The sequence below is a fragment of the Pseudochaenichthys georgianus genome, chromosome 19 (genome assembly GCF_902827115.2).
Source record: "Pseudochaenichthys georgianus chromosome 19, fPseGeo1.2, whole genome shotgun sequence".
Lineage (NCBI taxonomy): Eukaryota > Metazoa > Chordata > Actinopteri > Perciformes > Channichthyidae > Pseudochaenichthys > Pseudochaenichthys georgianus.
The window spans coordinates 20,842,580-20,855,370 of NC_047521.1; the positions used below are offsets into that span (position 1 = coordinate 20,842,580).

Consider the following 12,791-nt stretch of genomic DNA (forward strand, 5'->3'; position numbering starts at 1 on the left):
AGTTTTAGCCCCATCTTTTGGGATTTCAGACTATATTTATCCAAATAGTATTTTCTCATCCTGAATACTAAGTTGAGATGATTTTGTTCTAACTATGTGTTCTTCTTTACAGGCCAGCACCTCACATACTTACTAATTAGTGACAATTTGTACATCCTTTGCTATTATTTACATTTTTTTGTATCATGGCGGAAATGAAAGACTGTACCTGGCAGCCCTGCACTACAATGAAAACGCTGAGCGTGCACAAGCCACTACATCCACTGGAAACCCTCTGTATAAACTGCAGTTCCCAAAGGCCAGGAAGGGAGAATGCAGAGCAAAACCGACTGACCCCGCATTCCGTAAGTGTTTAAAATATTTATTATACACCTATTTACAAATATAAAATAAAAAAATTAGAAAGAAGTTTCAGTTTTTTTCATGCATATACTAATCTAAACCACATTTTTTGTTGTGCTTTTTTTACCATTGCACAGCCCTACGTGGCCAACTTGATGGACCTCATCTTCGACCAAGTCTTTGTGGACCCTGCACCATTATGAGCGACCTGACAGGGAGGAGGTCATCGCTACATGGTTCAATTTGGCTGCTGTCTGAACCCAACATCGACATTCCACGGATCAGGAAACTCCCTGCGTATCCTGATGACAACGCAGGCCGGAATCACCACTCTGATCCTGCGTCCAAGGAAGCCCCAGCACCAGCTCACAAAGCTTCTGTAAAAATATTTAGTGTCATTTATACAAAATACAATTAGGCTACATTTAGTTTTTTTTATGGTTTTTTTTAACCGTTGATTTTGACAATAAAGTTCCGAGTTGAAATCAAAATGTGTCGTGATTATTCATGTTTGGATGGGTAAAGAATATTCTGATTTCAAAAGCATAAGGTTGTGTGTGTGGACCTTTTTGTCGTACACATGGGTGTGTTATGCCATTGCTGTGTAGTATATAATAGTACATGTACAATGACAGAATGAAAGATTGCATAAAGCCATATACACCAGTATTTATTTCCATGAACAATATTAGCATTCGTTTTACAATTTCAGTCAAAACAAACAAACCACTAACTGCTCTATTTGCCTCAACTGTAGTCCACCATGTTCAGCTCTGTAAATATTCAATGCATTCTGCAGGGAGAACACATTTAGGCACACAGGCTCCAATCCAGGATGGTCCACCATACAGGTTACAGAGTCCTCAAGTTACTGCATCTGTCTTGACATATTGTGATAAACATATATTGAATGACATGTGAGATGTATTTAAACAGACAACTTAGTAAAGCTGTCAAAAATGTTACCTGTGGTATCTCCATGCAGCACACATTCTCCGTTCAGAAGGCATCGTGGCGCAATTTGCACAAATAAGTCAATAACTGAGCTTTTAAAAACACATGAAACTACACACATTGCTGACAACTGAGGTGTTGTTGGAGTTATACTTTTTATCATCCTAAGTTATTCAACTTTCCAATGGTTGTTGCACGATGTTGGAAGAAAAGGACTGTAAACTATTAATAAACGCAATGAGGCCGTTGTATATATGCTGAAAATATGAATGTCTCCCTTTATAAATATATATATATATATCGCTGTTTTTGCGTTACAAACTGTACACATTGCATTCTTGCTAATTAGCCAAAATATGAACGGAATAAGGAGCAAGCATCGTAACAGAGTAAAATAAATAGGGACAACAGCTTGTCAGCTAACCATTCAGAAACGTCCTGCTGCAACTGAGATTTTTGCACCTCCACCAAAACCTCCGCTGCTTCAGGGTCAGTTTCTGGATCAAATTGATAATATGCTTGAACACATGCTTTGCTCTGAGATGACATGTTTATTCCACACTCGTAATCACAGCAAGCACGGTAACGTGACTCTCGCCGGCTCATGCCTGCTCTTCTGCAGGGGGGCGTGGTCAGCTGCTGCTCAGAATTTTCAAAGACAGGCTTAGAATAAAGCGAAAATGAGCGAAACGAGGCATGTCTAAAAAATGATCTGTTTGGTATTTTGAAAAATAAAATGTATAAATATACCTTATATAGGTATGGTCATACACTATATCATTTAAATATAGCATGATAGGTCTCCTTTAAGATAAAGACTGCCATGCCTGACGTCGCACATATTGCACCCTCGGTGAGCGGAGCGAGGTACGTTACAGGGACTGTATTACAAGCAGTGGTGGCAAATATTTTTGGTGGGGCTATTGATAGAGTGAGTAAAAAAATTTTTTTTGGGACAGATGACCCCTTAAATTAGGACTTCTGGTGATGTAATGGCGCGATTCCAGTGCAGCGTGGAGCTCGCTTTAATGCTGCGTTCAGACCGGACAAGATGCGAATATTCGCTTCTCTCTAAACGCTCCTATCGCATCGCTCCAGTCGCTCGAGTTTCACCGCAGCTGTCAGCTGTGTTTACTCGCATCATTCAAACAAGACGAGCTGGCTCGGGAGCTACAACAACATGAACATATTTTACCGTGATTAAATTGTAATACACGTTTCTAAATGATGCCGACGTAACAACATACTGATACCGGTTAGTAAAAACCATGAATTAATGCTTTGACAAGTCTGCAGACAGACGGCAGGCGAAAAACCTTTTAGAATGCTTGTTCCCTGAATGGAGCTTGGCTAAACTAACGCTATATATGCTCCGACCGTACACACTCACAACAACGGCCTACAGACATAAATAAACCAGCGACTGTATTCTCCATGACACAGACAGTCTGTGGTTTGTACTTGTTTAACTTTTGTCTAGTTTCTGAACAGATCGTATCTGTCCCCGGCTGTTTGAAGAGCAAGCATGTGAAACAAAAGATAGCATTTACCTGTTTGCATCCAGCTAGCCATGTGAGAAGCCTTGTTGATACGTTGTCTTTTTCACGAGCCTGCTGTGATATATACAAATCGGGTTGGTCCGGTCCAAGGTCTTTAAGTATCAATTTATCTCCCAAACTTCTCCTTTCAAAAGGATTGGAGAGTAGCTCTTGGGCGGACCGAGGCTCCAGCGACTCCACCTGCACACCATTCTCATCCAAATACTGCGTCACCTTGGTTACTCACGAGTCTAAAAAACAAATCACGTCAACGCACGTAAGCAACATGGGCGCCAACCTGAGCGCCCACGTGACCAAAATATTTGACGGCGCTGATTGGCTGAAATTATGTTTCGGCGGCACAGTTTACTATTGAGACTTTTGCAACCTGCTGGTTGCTGCTGTTTCGCTCAGGGGCTCTGCCCCGTAATGATAAACTAATGCCATGGGCAAGGCCAGGCAGGAAACAGGTGACTTATCAGTAACTTTAGACATCGTAACACCATTTTAAACGAGATTGTATTGTAGATTATACATTTTTGTGATACTAATTGTATGATATTTACCTTGTTCATTAAAAATTTAAATATAAAATATATTTTCTTTTTAAATATATTTTTTTTAAATATATTTTTTTTAATTTAATATTTATTTTTATTTTTTATTTTGTATCTGGCAAGAGGTTGGGCGACTGATTACAAGTGTTTGTTTGATCCGTGAATATATATTTGTGATTTAATCAATGATTTGTACTTGTTCTATGTCTGTATATATTTTAGTTTTCACGATGATTGAAAGACCATTAAAGAAACTACATCCGTCGAGACTCTGCTGTGATTATTGCCGAGGGCAGCTACAGTGAAAACTCGACTGCACGAGCCATTCACCACGTCGTGCCGGCTCAGCCAGCGGATACGAGATCATCTGACGTCCTGCACGTCAATGTACAGAGGCCAATGCTGCAGTAGGAGACATTGGCTGACTAAAAGTTAAAGCCAATAATAAATATAAGAAAATAGTCAATGTTAAGGTGGTAAATCGATTTAAAGCTGTCTGCTAAGCTAATTCATTGTATGCACAATTAATGAGCTCAAGAACAGCCATATCATATCGTGCAAAAATACAGTTGTAAAGCAGAGAGCTATATAGTTAAAGAGGGCCCTTAACCATCTATGTCATTTCATGAGAACTTAATTCCCGAACGTGTAATAATGTTTAAAGGGTAACAATTGTCTGACTGTAGAGCATTAGCAGTACTATTGTTTGTGACATGTTGTTATCATTCATGTTTTGCTCATCTTAGCGTGTCCAAGTGTAAATGTCTGATGTGAGTGGTATATAGTTAAAGGTAAAGTTAAAGTCACCATTCATTAGGGCCTGAGCACGTAGTGCAAAGACCTATTGAAATCGTCAGTATTATTATTCTTCTGTTACCGGTTCTGCACTTTCGACCTGTTTTTGAGGGGGTTACGACACTATTCATGTAGCGACATTTGGCAACGCCGCCAGGACCGGTGAAAATGTTAACATTCTGGATTCGATGGGAGAAATTTTTTCAACTTGCTCTCTAGCGCCACCTGTGTAAATTCAGTGTTTCGAAAAATTTACAAAGTCGCAGCGTAAGTCTGACGGACCTGAAATTTTGCACACTTATCCGGGTGGAGCAGCTCTACATATTATCCTCTCATATCCCGAAGCTCCGCCTACTTTGATTTAATTAGCATAATGTGAAAAACATTGAAATATTAACTTAAATTCCAATTTCTTGATTTTCCAAACCAAACTTAGTGCACAGCATCAATGGAGGGGCAGACACATTACCGTACAACATGAGCACGAGGTGTGGAAAAATGTGGCCGACATCAATCAAAACGTATTAGCAAAAGGGTGTGGCCTACACATAAATGCTCACAATTCATCCAAAATATATCCAAATATCACAGATTTCGGTGGATAGGTTCAGTGTGTCTTGGGGAATAGGCACAACAAACAATGTTCATTTCGAACAATAGGGGGCGCCAAAAACACAACTAATTTATATCTCAAGAACCGATGGACTAAAAAAATATATATTGTCATAGACATACTGGCAGGGTGAGTATAAACTCAGATTTAAAGGGTCGCAACCAATGAAAAATGTGGGCGTGTCCTATTCAGTTTTTTCTCGAAATCGAAGGGTTAAAAAATGTACCGAGCCATAAGTAGGGGAGAAAATGAGTTACGGCCTTTAAATTCGGAACGCATGTCACAGCCCACAACCTTTTCCAGACTGTAGAAAAAAATCGGACGTTTTAGCAAATATGTCTCAGTAGCGCCCCCTATTGTGCGGTAGTCAAATATAGTTTCTTCGAACTACCCGAAACTTGGCACAGAGATTCCTCATGGAAATGCGGACATATTTCAAAATGGCTTCCATTATCTCCGCCCCCCATGAAGTCGGCCATTTTGAAATATGTCCATTTTAAGCGCATTTTCGAATACTTGTCCTAGGAAAATGATCGGAAAAATTTCAAACCAGGACAAGACCAGCCCATATCCAATGTGATGCTAAATTGCGAATGAATAGTCGACTGCTCAAACGGGGAGCTCGTAAGCTAACGGAACATGTACCAATTTTGACGATTTAAATGCCACAAAATCGTTAAAATGACTTTCGGACGCAAAACTTGGAACACACGTCACAACCCACGTCTTTTTCCAGACTGTACAAAAATTTTTTACATTTTTGTACACCAGCTCAGTAGCGCCCCCTATTGTGCGATAGTCACATATAGTTTCTCCAAACTACCCCAATCTTGCCACAGACATTACTGATGGAATTGCGGACATATTTCAAAATAGCTTCCATTAGCCCCGCCCCCCAGAAAGTCGGCCATTTTGAAAAATCTGTGTTATTCATGCATTTTAAGCGCTTTTTCACAAACACCTCCTCGGGAAAAGATCGGGAAAATTCCAGTCCAGGACAAGTTAAGCCCATATCCAATATCATGTTAAATTGCGAATAAAATAGTTGCTAGCTCAATCGGGGCGAACGTAAGCTAACAGAGAATGTACCATTTTTGACGATTTACATGTCTCAAATGACTCCAAACTACTCGCATATAGTTTTCCAGATATTCACGAAACGCTGTATACACATTGCAATTATGATGGAACACATATTTCAAAGGGCTTTTGATTAGCCCCGCCCCCCACAAAAATGGCAATTTCCAAAGATGGCCCGTTTTCATGCATTTTGCACACATTTTCCCACACTATCAAGCTCCACATTTGTGGAATCAGCTTCCAATTTGTGTTCGGGCGGCAGACACCCTATCAGTTTTTAAGAGTGCGCTTAAGACCTTCCTTTTTGATAAAGCTTATAGTTAGGGCTGATTAGATTCAGCCCCTAGTTTTGCTGATATAGGCTTAGTTTGTCGGGGGACATCTTACTTCTTCCTTGTCTCTGTCTATACCTGTGTACTCTCATGTTCCGATTAACCCAGCTTCCCCAAATGTCTTTCTTTTTGGTGTCTATATATACGCCGGGATCCGGAGACATGGATGATCCTGCGGTCCTGTGTCCTGGATCGCGAGCCCTGGATCTTGAGTCGTGGCTGTGGTCCTGGATCATAGGTCCTGGATGGATATCCTCGTGGATTCATCTTCCTATTATACACACATGCATTTCCAAACATTTGGACTACCTATGTTGCAAATGAATTATCTTTTCAATTTACACACCGCATCTATTGCACGTCTGTCCGTCCTGGGAGAGGGATCCCTCCTCTGTTGCTCTCCCTGAGGTTTCTCCCATTTTTAGGGCCTGAGCACGTAGTGCAAAGACCTATTGAAATCGTCAGTATTATTATTCTTCTGTTACCGGTTCTGCACTTTCGACCTGTTTTTGAGGGGGTTACGACACTATTCATGTAGCGACATTTGGCAACGCCGCCAGGACCGGTGAAAATGTTAACATTCTGGATTCGATGGGAGAACATTTTTCAACTTGCTCTCTAGCGCCACCTGTGTAAATTCAGTGTTTCGAAACATTTACAAAGTCGCAGCGTAAGTCTGACGGACCTGACATTTTGCACACTTATCCGGGTGGAGCAGCTCTACATATTATCCTCTCATATCCCGAAGCTCGCCTACTTTGATTTTTTTTAAATTAGCATAATGTGAAAAACATTGAAATATTAACTTAAATTCCAATTTCTTGATTTTCCAAACCAAACTTAGTGCACAACATCAATGGAGGGGCAGACACATTACCGTACAACATGAGCACGAGGTGTGGAAAAATGTGGCCGACATCAATCAAAACGTATTAGCAAAAGGGTGTGGCCTACACATAAATGCTCACAATTCATCCAAAATGTATCCAAATATCACAGATTTCGGTGGATAGGTTCAGTGTGTCTTGGGGAATAGGCACAACAAACAATGTTCATTTCGAACAATAGGGGGCGCCAAAAACACAACTAATTTATATCTCAAGAACCGATGGACTAAAAAAATATATATTGTCATAGACATACTGGCAGGGTGAGTATAAACTGAGATTTAAAGGGTCGCAACCAATGAAAAATGTGGGCGTGTCCTATTCAGTTTTTTCTCGAAATCGAAGGGTTAAAAAATGTACGGTAATATATATTGTCCTAAGTAATTGTATGTAGCTGTGTTCAAAGGAGTACACGTTACAAGGCCGTGCGGGGGGAGCTGCCAGACCCAGACGTCCTCAAAGTCAGCGAGGTATACAAGGACCTCTCAGCAGACATCTCACCACGAAAAAAAAACGAATGGCTCACTACTCAACTCAATCTTGTGCACAGAGCCTATAGAACACATAATTTAAACCAGCAGGATGTAAACAGAGGAGAACAGCCCGTCTGATTTAGTGCCATGTGATTATCCTGTAATGAGTAACATACACAGTGTTGATCGACTATATAAACAGTTCATTTATTGTCTCGATACATGTGTTGTGTAAGACATTTGAATCAATTTGATACGTCAATATTAAATGTACCTTTATTTTGAAAAACTTTATTGTGAATGACAAACCGGATGTCACATTTCCGGTATTTCCGGTTTAGGGAGAGACTTAATTCAGGTAGCTTGCCTTGGCTGTCTGTGTGCGCGGAGGTTTTGTCGTCAACAGACTCATTAAACTACCCACTTCTCGGTACATAGAAACCCTGCTCCACGGTCAAACGTGAGTAATATCGCAATTGGTGTGTTATACTGAAATGTGTTGACCTATACTTTATACTTTATTTATATATATGTATGCTTTTCATTGGAACACGCGGTGGGTGTGTGCAGTGCTAATGCTAATACCTAGCGCCACTTGTTTTGATGTACGTTTTTGTTGGTAACCTCGCTAGTTTGTATCTTTTAGTGTTGAGGTGGGCACCGTTAGATTCTGTGTCTCCTTGCGGTCATAAACAATGTGTTTGATGTGGAGCTAGGATAAGTAATAAGGGAGCTAGGAGTGATTTTCGGTGCAGTAATAGGTTAGCATTTTTCGCTCGGGGCTAATTCAGAGGCTCACTGTTGGCATTGTGTGTTTTTTGTGAAAAAATAAATGAAAAAGATCAGTTAAATTAGTTTTTTTCCCGTTCTATGGATATAAAATATTCATAGTTTATTAAATATTAAGCTTCCTTAGACGTTGTTTCCTGAAAATGACGCGATTACGGGTCCGTGGGGCCTAAGACGATAACAGAGTATGTTTTATTTTTATTTTATTTATTTTTTCACAACAGTTGTATTTGGATGGAATGAATACCTATAGTGATAATACAAAGTAATAAAATGATTTTTACAGTGAAAACGTTCAAATGGAACTGATGGTTCCCAAATTACCCAGAGGTGAGGTGGACTTTATTTTTCTAAACCTCTCTTAAAAAGGTCAAATTTCACTTGTTTTGCATCAATCTTGATACAGGGTACTTATTATATGTTATAGTTTGGATTCCTAAAGCTTATAGTCTACTAAACAATTGAAACAATTCAAGGGTGGTTTTCACTATAAGTAATGTTTTTTTTTTAGGCGGACATTAGAATTTACATGTTTTTACTATGTTCCATCTCAATTTACTTTAAAATAAAAACATCTCTATGGTACGGTGGCCCTGAAGTGCAAGAAACCACAGCATTTCACAAAACACAACAGAATTTCACAAAACACAACAGCATTTCACAAAACACAACAGCATTTCACAAAACGCCACAGCATTTCACAAATCGCCACAGCATTTCAGAAAACACAACAGCATTTCACAAAACGCCGCAGCATTTCACAAAACACCACAGCATTTCACAAAACGCCACAGCATTTCACAAAACACCGCAGCATTTCACATTGGACGGAAAGGGTATTCCTTAGGGAGAACACTTATTGTTTGTGATATTGTTTGTGGACAGAGCCAGCCAGAGAAGCACTGCTGTGATTGGTTGTTTTTGCTGCCAATCAAGAAATGACTTCGTGATTGGACCAACACATCAGCCGTTAGCTGTTAGCACACACTCAGAGCTCACAGCTCCTCATATCTGTTCAGAAACTGGACAAAAGTTAAAGATATGCAAAACACAGACTGTCTATGTCATGGTGAATACAGTCGCTGCTTTATTTATGTCTGTATGATGTTGTTGTGAGTGTGGACGGAGCAGCTACAGGTTAGTTTAGCCTGATCGATCCGATTCCGATTTACATGGAGATCCGGCCCGCCCCCTCTCCAGCGTCTTTTTTGAATCACAGGAGTAAACACAGAATTAATGCTTTATTAATTCATGGTTTTTAAGGGGCTTATCTCCATGTAAATACTATGGTAGACTACCCAGTTACTAAATCAGCCTACTATCACCTAAAGAACATATCTAGGATTAAAAGACTAATGTCACAGCAGGATTTGGAAAAACTTGTCCATGCCTTTATCTTCAGTAGACTCGACTGCTGCAATGGTGTCTTCACAGGTCTCACTAAAAAATCTATTAGAAAGCTGCAGCTGATTCAGAACGCCGCTGCTCGCGTCCTCACTGACACTAAGAAAGTGGATCACATCGCTCCTGTTCTGAAGTCTTTACACTGGCTTCCTGTGTGTCAAAGAATAGATTTCAAAATACTGCTGCTGGTTTATAAAGCACTGAATGGTTTAGTCCCAAAATACATTACTGACCTCCTGCTAAACTATGAACCATCCAGATCTCTCAGGTATTCAGGGACTGGTCAGCTTTCTGTCCCCAGAGTCAGAACTAAACATGGAGAAGCAGCGTTCAGTTATTATGCTCCAAATATCTGGAACAAACTCCCAGAAACCTGCAGGTCCGCTGCAACTCTGACTACTTTTAAATCCAGGCTGAAGACTTTTCTTTTTGTCGCTGCTTTTAATTGAACTATTCATATCTTAAACTGCACTGTAACTTTTATCCATGTACTTTTTCTTGTAATGTTTAATTGAACTATTTATATTTTAGACTGCACTGTAACTTTTATCCATGTATTTTTCCTTAATGTTTATTTGATTAGCTTTTCTTTTTTAATGCTTAATGTCTTTCATTTTTTTTTTTGTAAAGCACTTTGAATTGCCTTGAGTTGAAAAGTGCTCTATAAATAAACTTGCCTTGCCTTGCCTTACCCAATATTCACATCGCTCTAATCGCTTGAGTTTCACCGCGGCTGTCAGCTGTGTTTGCTCCTGTCATTCAAACAAGACGCGCTGGAGAGGGGGCGGGAAGTATCTCCATGTAAATCCTATAGGAGATACCAACTACAACAAAATGAACATATTTGACAGTGATTTAATTGTAATACACGTTTCAAAGTGATGCCGAAGTAACTAATACTGATAACGGTTAGTAAAAACCATGAATTAATGCTTTGACAAGTCTGCAGACAAGACGGCAGGCGAAAAGCTTTTAAAATGCGTGTTTTCAGAATGGAATCGGATCCATCAGGCTAAACTAACCTGTAGCTGCTCCGTCCACACTCACAACAACGTCATACAGACATAAATAAAGCAGCGACTGTATTCGCCATCTGTGGTTTGTACATATTTAACTTTTGTCCAGTTTCTGAACAGATATGAGGAGCTGTGAGCTCTGAGTGTGTGCTAACGGCTGATGTGTTGGGAGGGACCGGTTGGGACATATTGCGCTGTCGGACGTTGACCAATCACGAAGCGTCATTTCTTCACTGGCAGCAAAAACAACCAATCACAGCAGTGCTGTCTGGCTGGCTCTGTCCAATCATAAACAAGAAGTGTTCTCCCTACGGAATACCCTTTCCGTCCAATGTGAAATGCTGTGGTGTTTTCTGAAATGCTGCGGCGTTTTGTGAAATGCTGTAGCGTTTTGTGAAATGCTGTTGTGTTTTCATTTTAAGTCATACGCTAATATTAACCAATACACAGCTTCAATTATTACTTTACTTACCTTGACCACATAACAGCTGTATTGAAGGTTTGCTTTTTGATCAATAAACACAACAACAAAAAGCAAACTCCACTGGTATGGAACATACATGGCCTAATATCAAGAGGAGATGCGTTTATTGAGTAAACAAACAGTCAAGGGCAGAACGTCTGCACAACCCACTGCACCGCACGCCACGGTTAACCTGTTAAGCCGGCGGGGACCCTGGTTTTTTTTTCCACGACACTGTGTCTCAGAGCATCTTAATATTTAAAAACCTATTAATGTGTTATACCAGATTAAAGAGAAGAATCTCAGCTAACTGACGATAAGAACTATTTTTACCGAAACAAAACAAAAGTCTCACAAGAAGCGTTAGCATTAGCCCTTAGCTAAAACGGGCAGATGCTACTTCCGGTGCTAACTAGCAAAAACGACCTTTAAAACTTAATGTTTTCTGCACAAACTACATATCATCTGAAAGCTGATACTCCACAGATTATTTTTGTTATAAGTATCATCACTGTAGGACACAAACTCACTGAGCTATCAGCCAGAACAGAGAAGAAAAAAAACAACAGTTTTCAAAACCATAACAATAAGTATGTCTTACCGTTGCTGTTTTGTGATCAAAGCTCTTGTTCAAGGGAATAAAAACGCTGTTTAAGGTTAATCCAATGTCTCTTAGTCACTTTAGAATTGTTCCTGATAATCTATCATTACTTTCATGGCGGCAGAGTAGGTATAACGTTTTGCAGTCCCGAGCTAATGCTGTCTCACGTGCGGTTTACGCAAACCTCTCTCTACTTGACGTAAGTGTTTAGCGGGACTTACTAACTGTCACTCGATTCTATTGGCTCCAACTGTTCAGAAAAGGTGTCAATCACCCAAATCGACCAATGGGTTCCAAAGATATGATCCTGTGTAGTATAAACTACGCCCGCTGCGGCTCCATTACGCATTACGCAGCCAGAAGGGAGAGCTTCACCACCGAGGCGAGCAGGTGCTAGAGATTCTAGCTGACGATAGCGGGGCTTTGATCATACCAAATGACTCTTCGTCGGATGATGAAGATCTCCTCCAGCCAGACCTGGATCCGGGCAGTAGTGACTCGGATGTTGAACTTCCACCACGGGAAAGGTATGTAATCTCTCTGTTTTTATATATTACTTATGTGTTTGGTGGAACTGCGTCACAGTGCTAGCTTAGCCAAGAAGCTACAGGAATGATTAGGCAAAATGCTAAATAGTTTTACTTGTCTTTTTGGAGTTACATTTTCTAAATGAATGGCCAGTGAATGAATATATACATGTGTTTACTTATTTATTTGGTGTAATATTATTTATTTATAGTCCAATATTATCCTTTTTATATATTACTTTTGTGTTTGGTGGAACTGCATCACAGTGTTAGCTTAGCCAACAGGAATGATTAGCCAAAATGCTAAATAGTGTTACTTGTCTTTTTGGAGTTACATTTTCTAAATGAATGGCCAGTGAATGAATATACATGTGTTTACTTATTTATTTGGTGTAATATTTCATTTATAGTCCAATATTA

At 39.9% G+C, this 12,791-nt stretch overlaps 1 long non-coding RNA gene across 1 annotated transcript; it reads right to left on the reverse strand.

Annotated features, from left to right (window-relative positions):
* Positions 1-375: 375 nt before the first annotated feature.
* On the reverse strand, positions 376-3,165 carry LOC139435827 (uncharacterized). Its single transcript, XR_011645029.1, has 3 exons — positions 2,847-3,165; positions 1,070-1,223; positions 376-719 (listed from the first exon to the last, which is right to left on the reverse strand). It is a non-coding gene; the product is annotated as an uncharacterized lncRNA (long non-coding RNA).
* Positions 3,166-12,791: the final 9,626 nt, after the last annotated feature.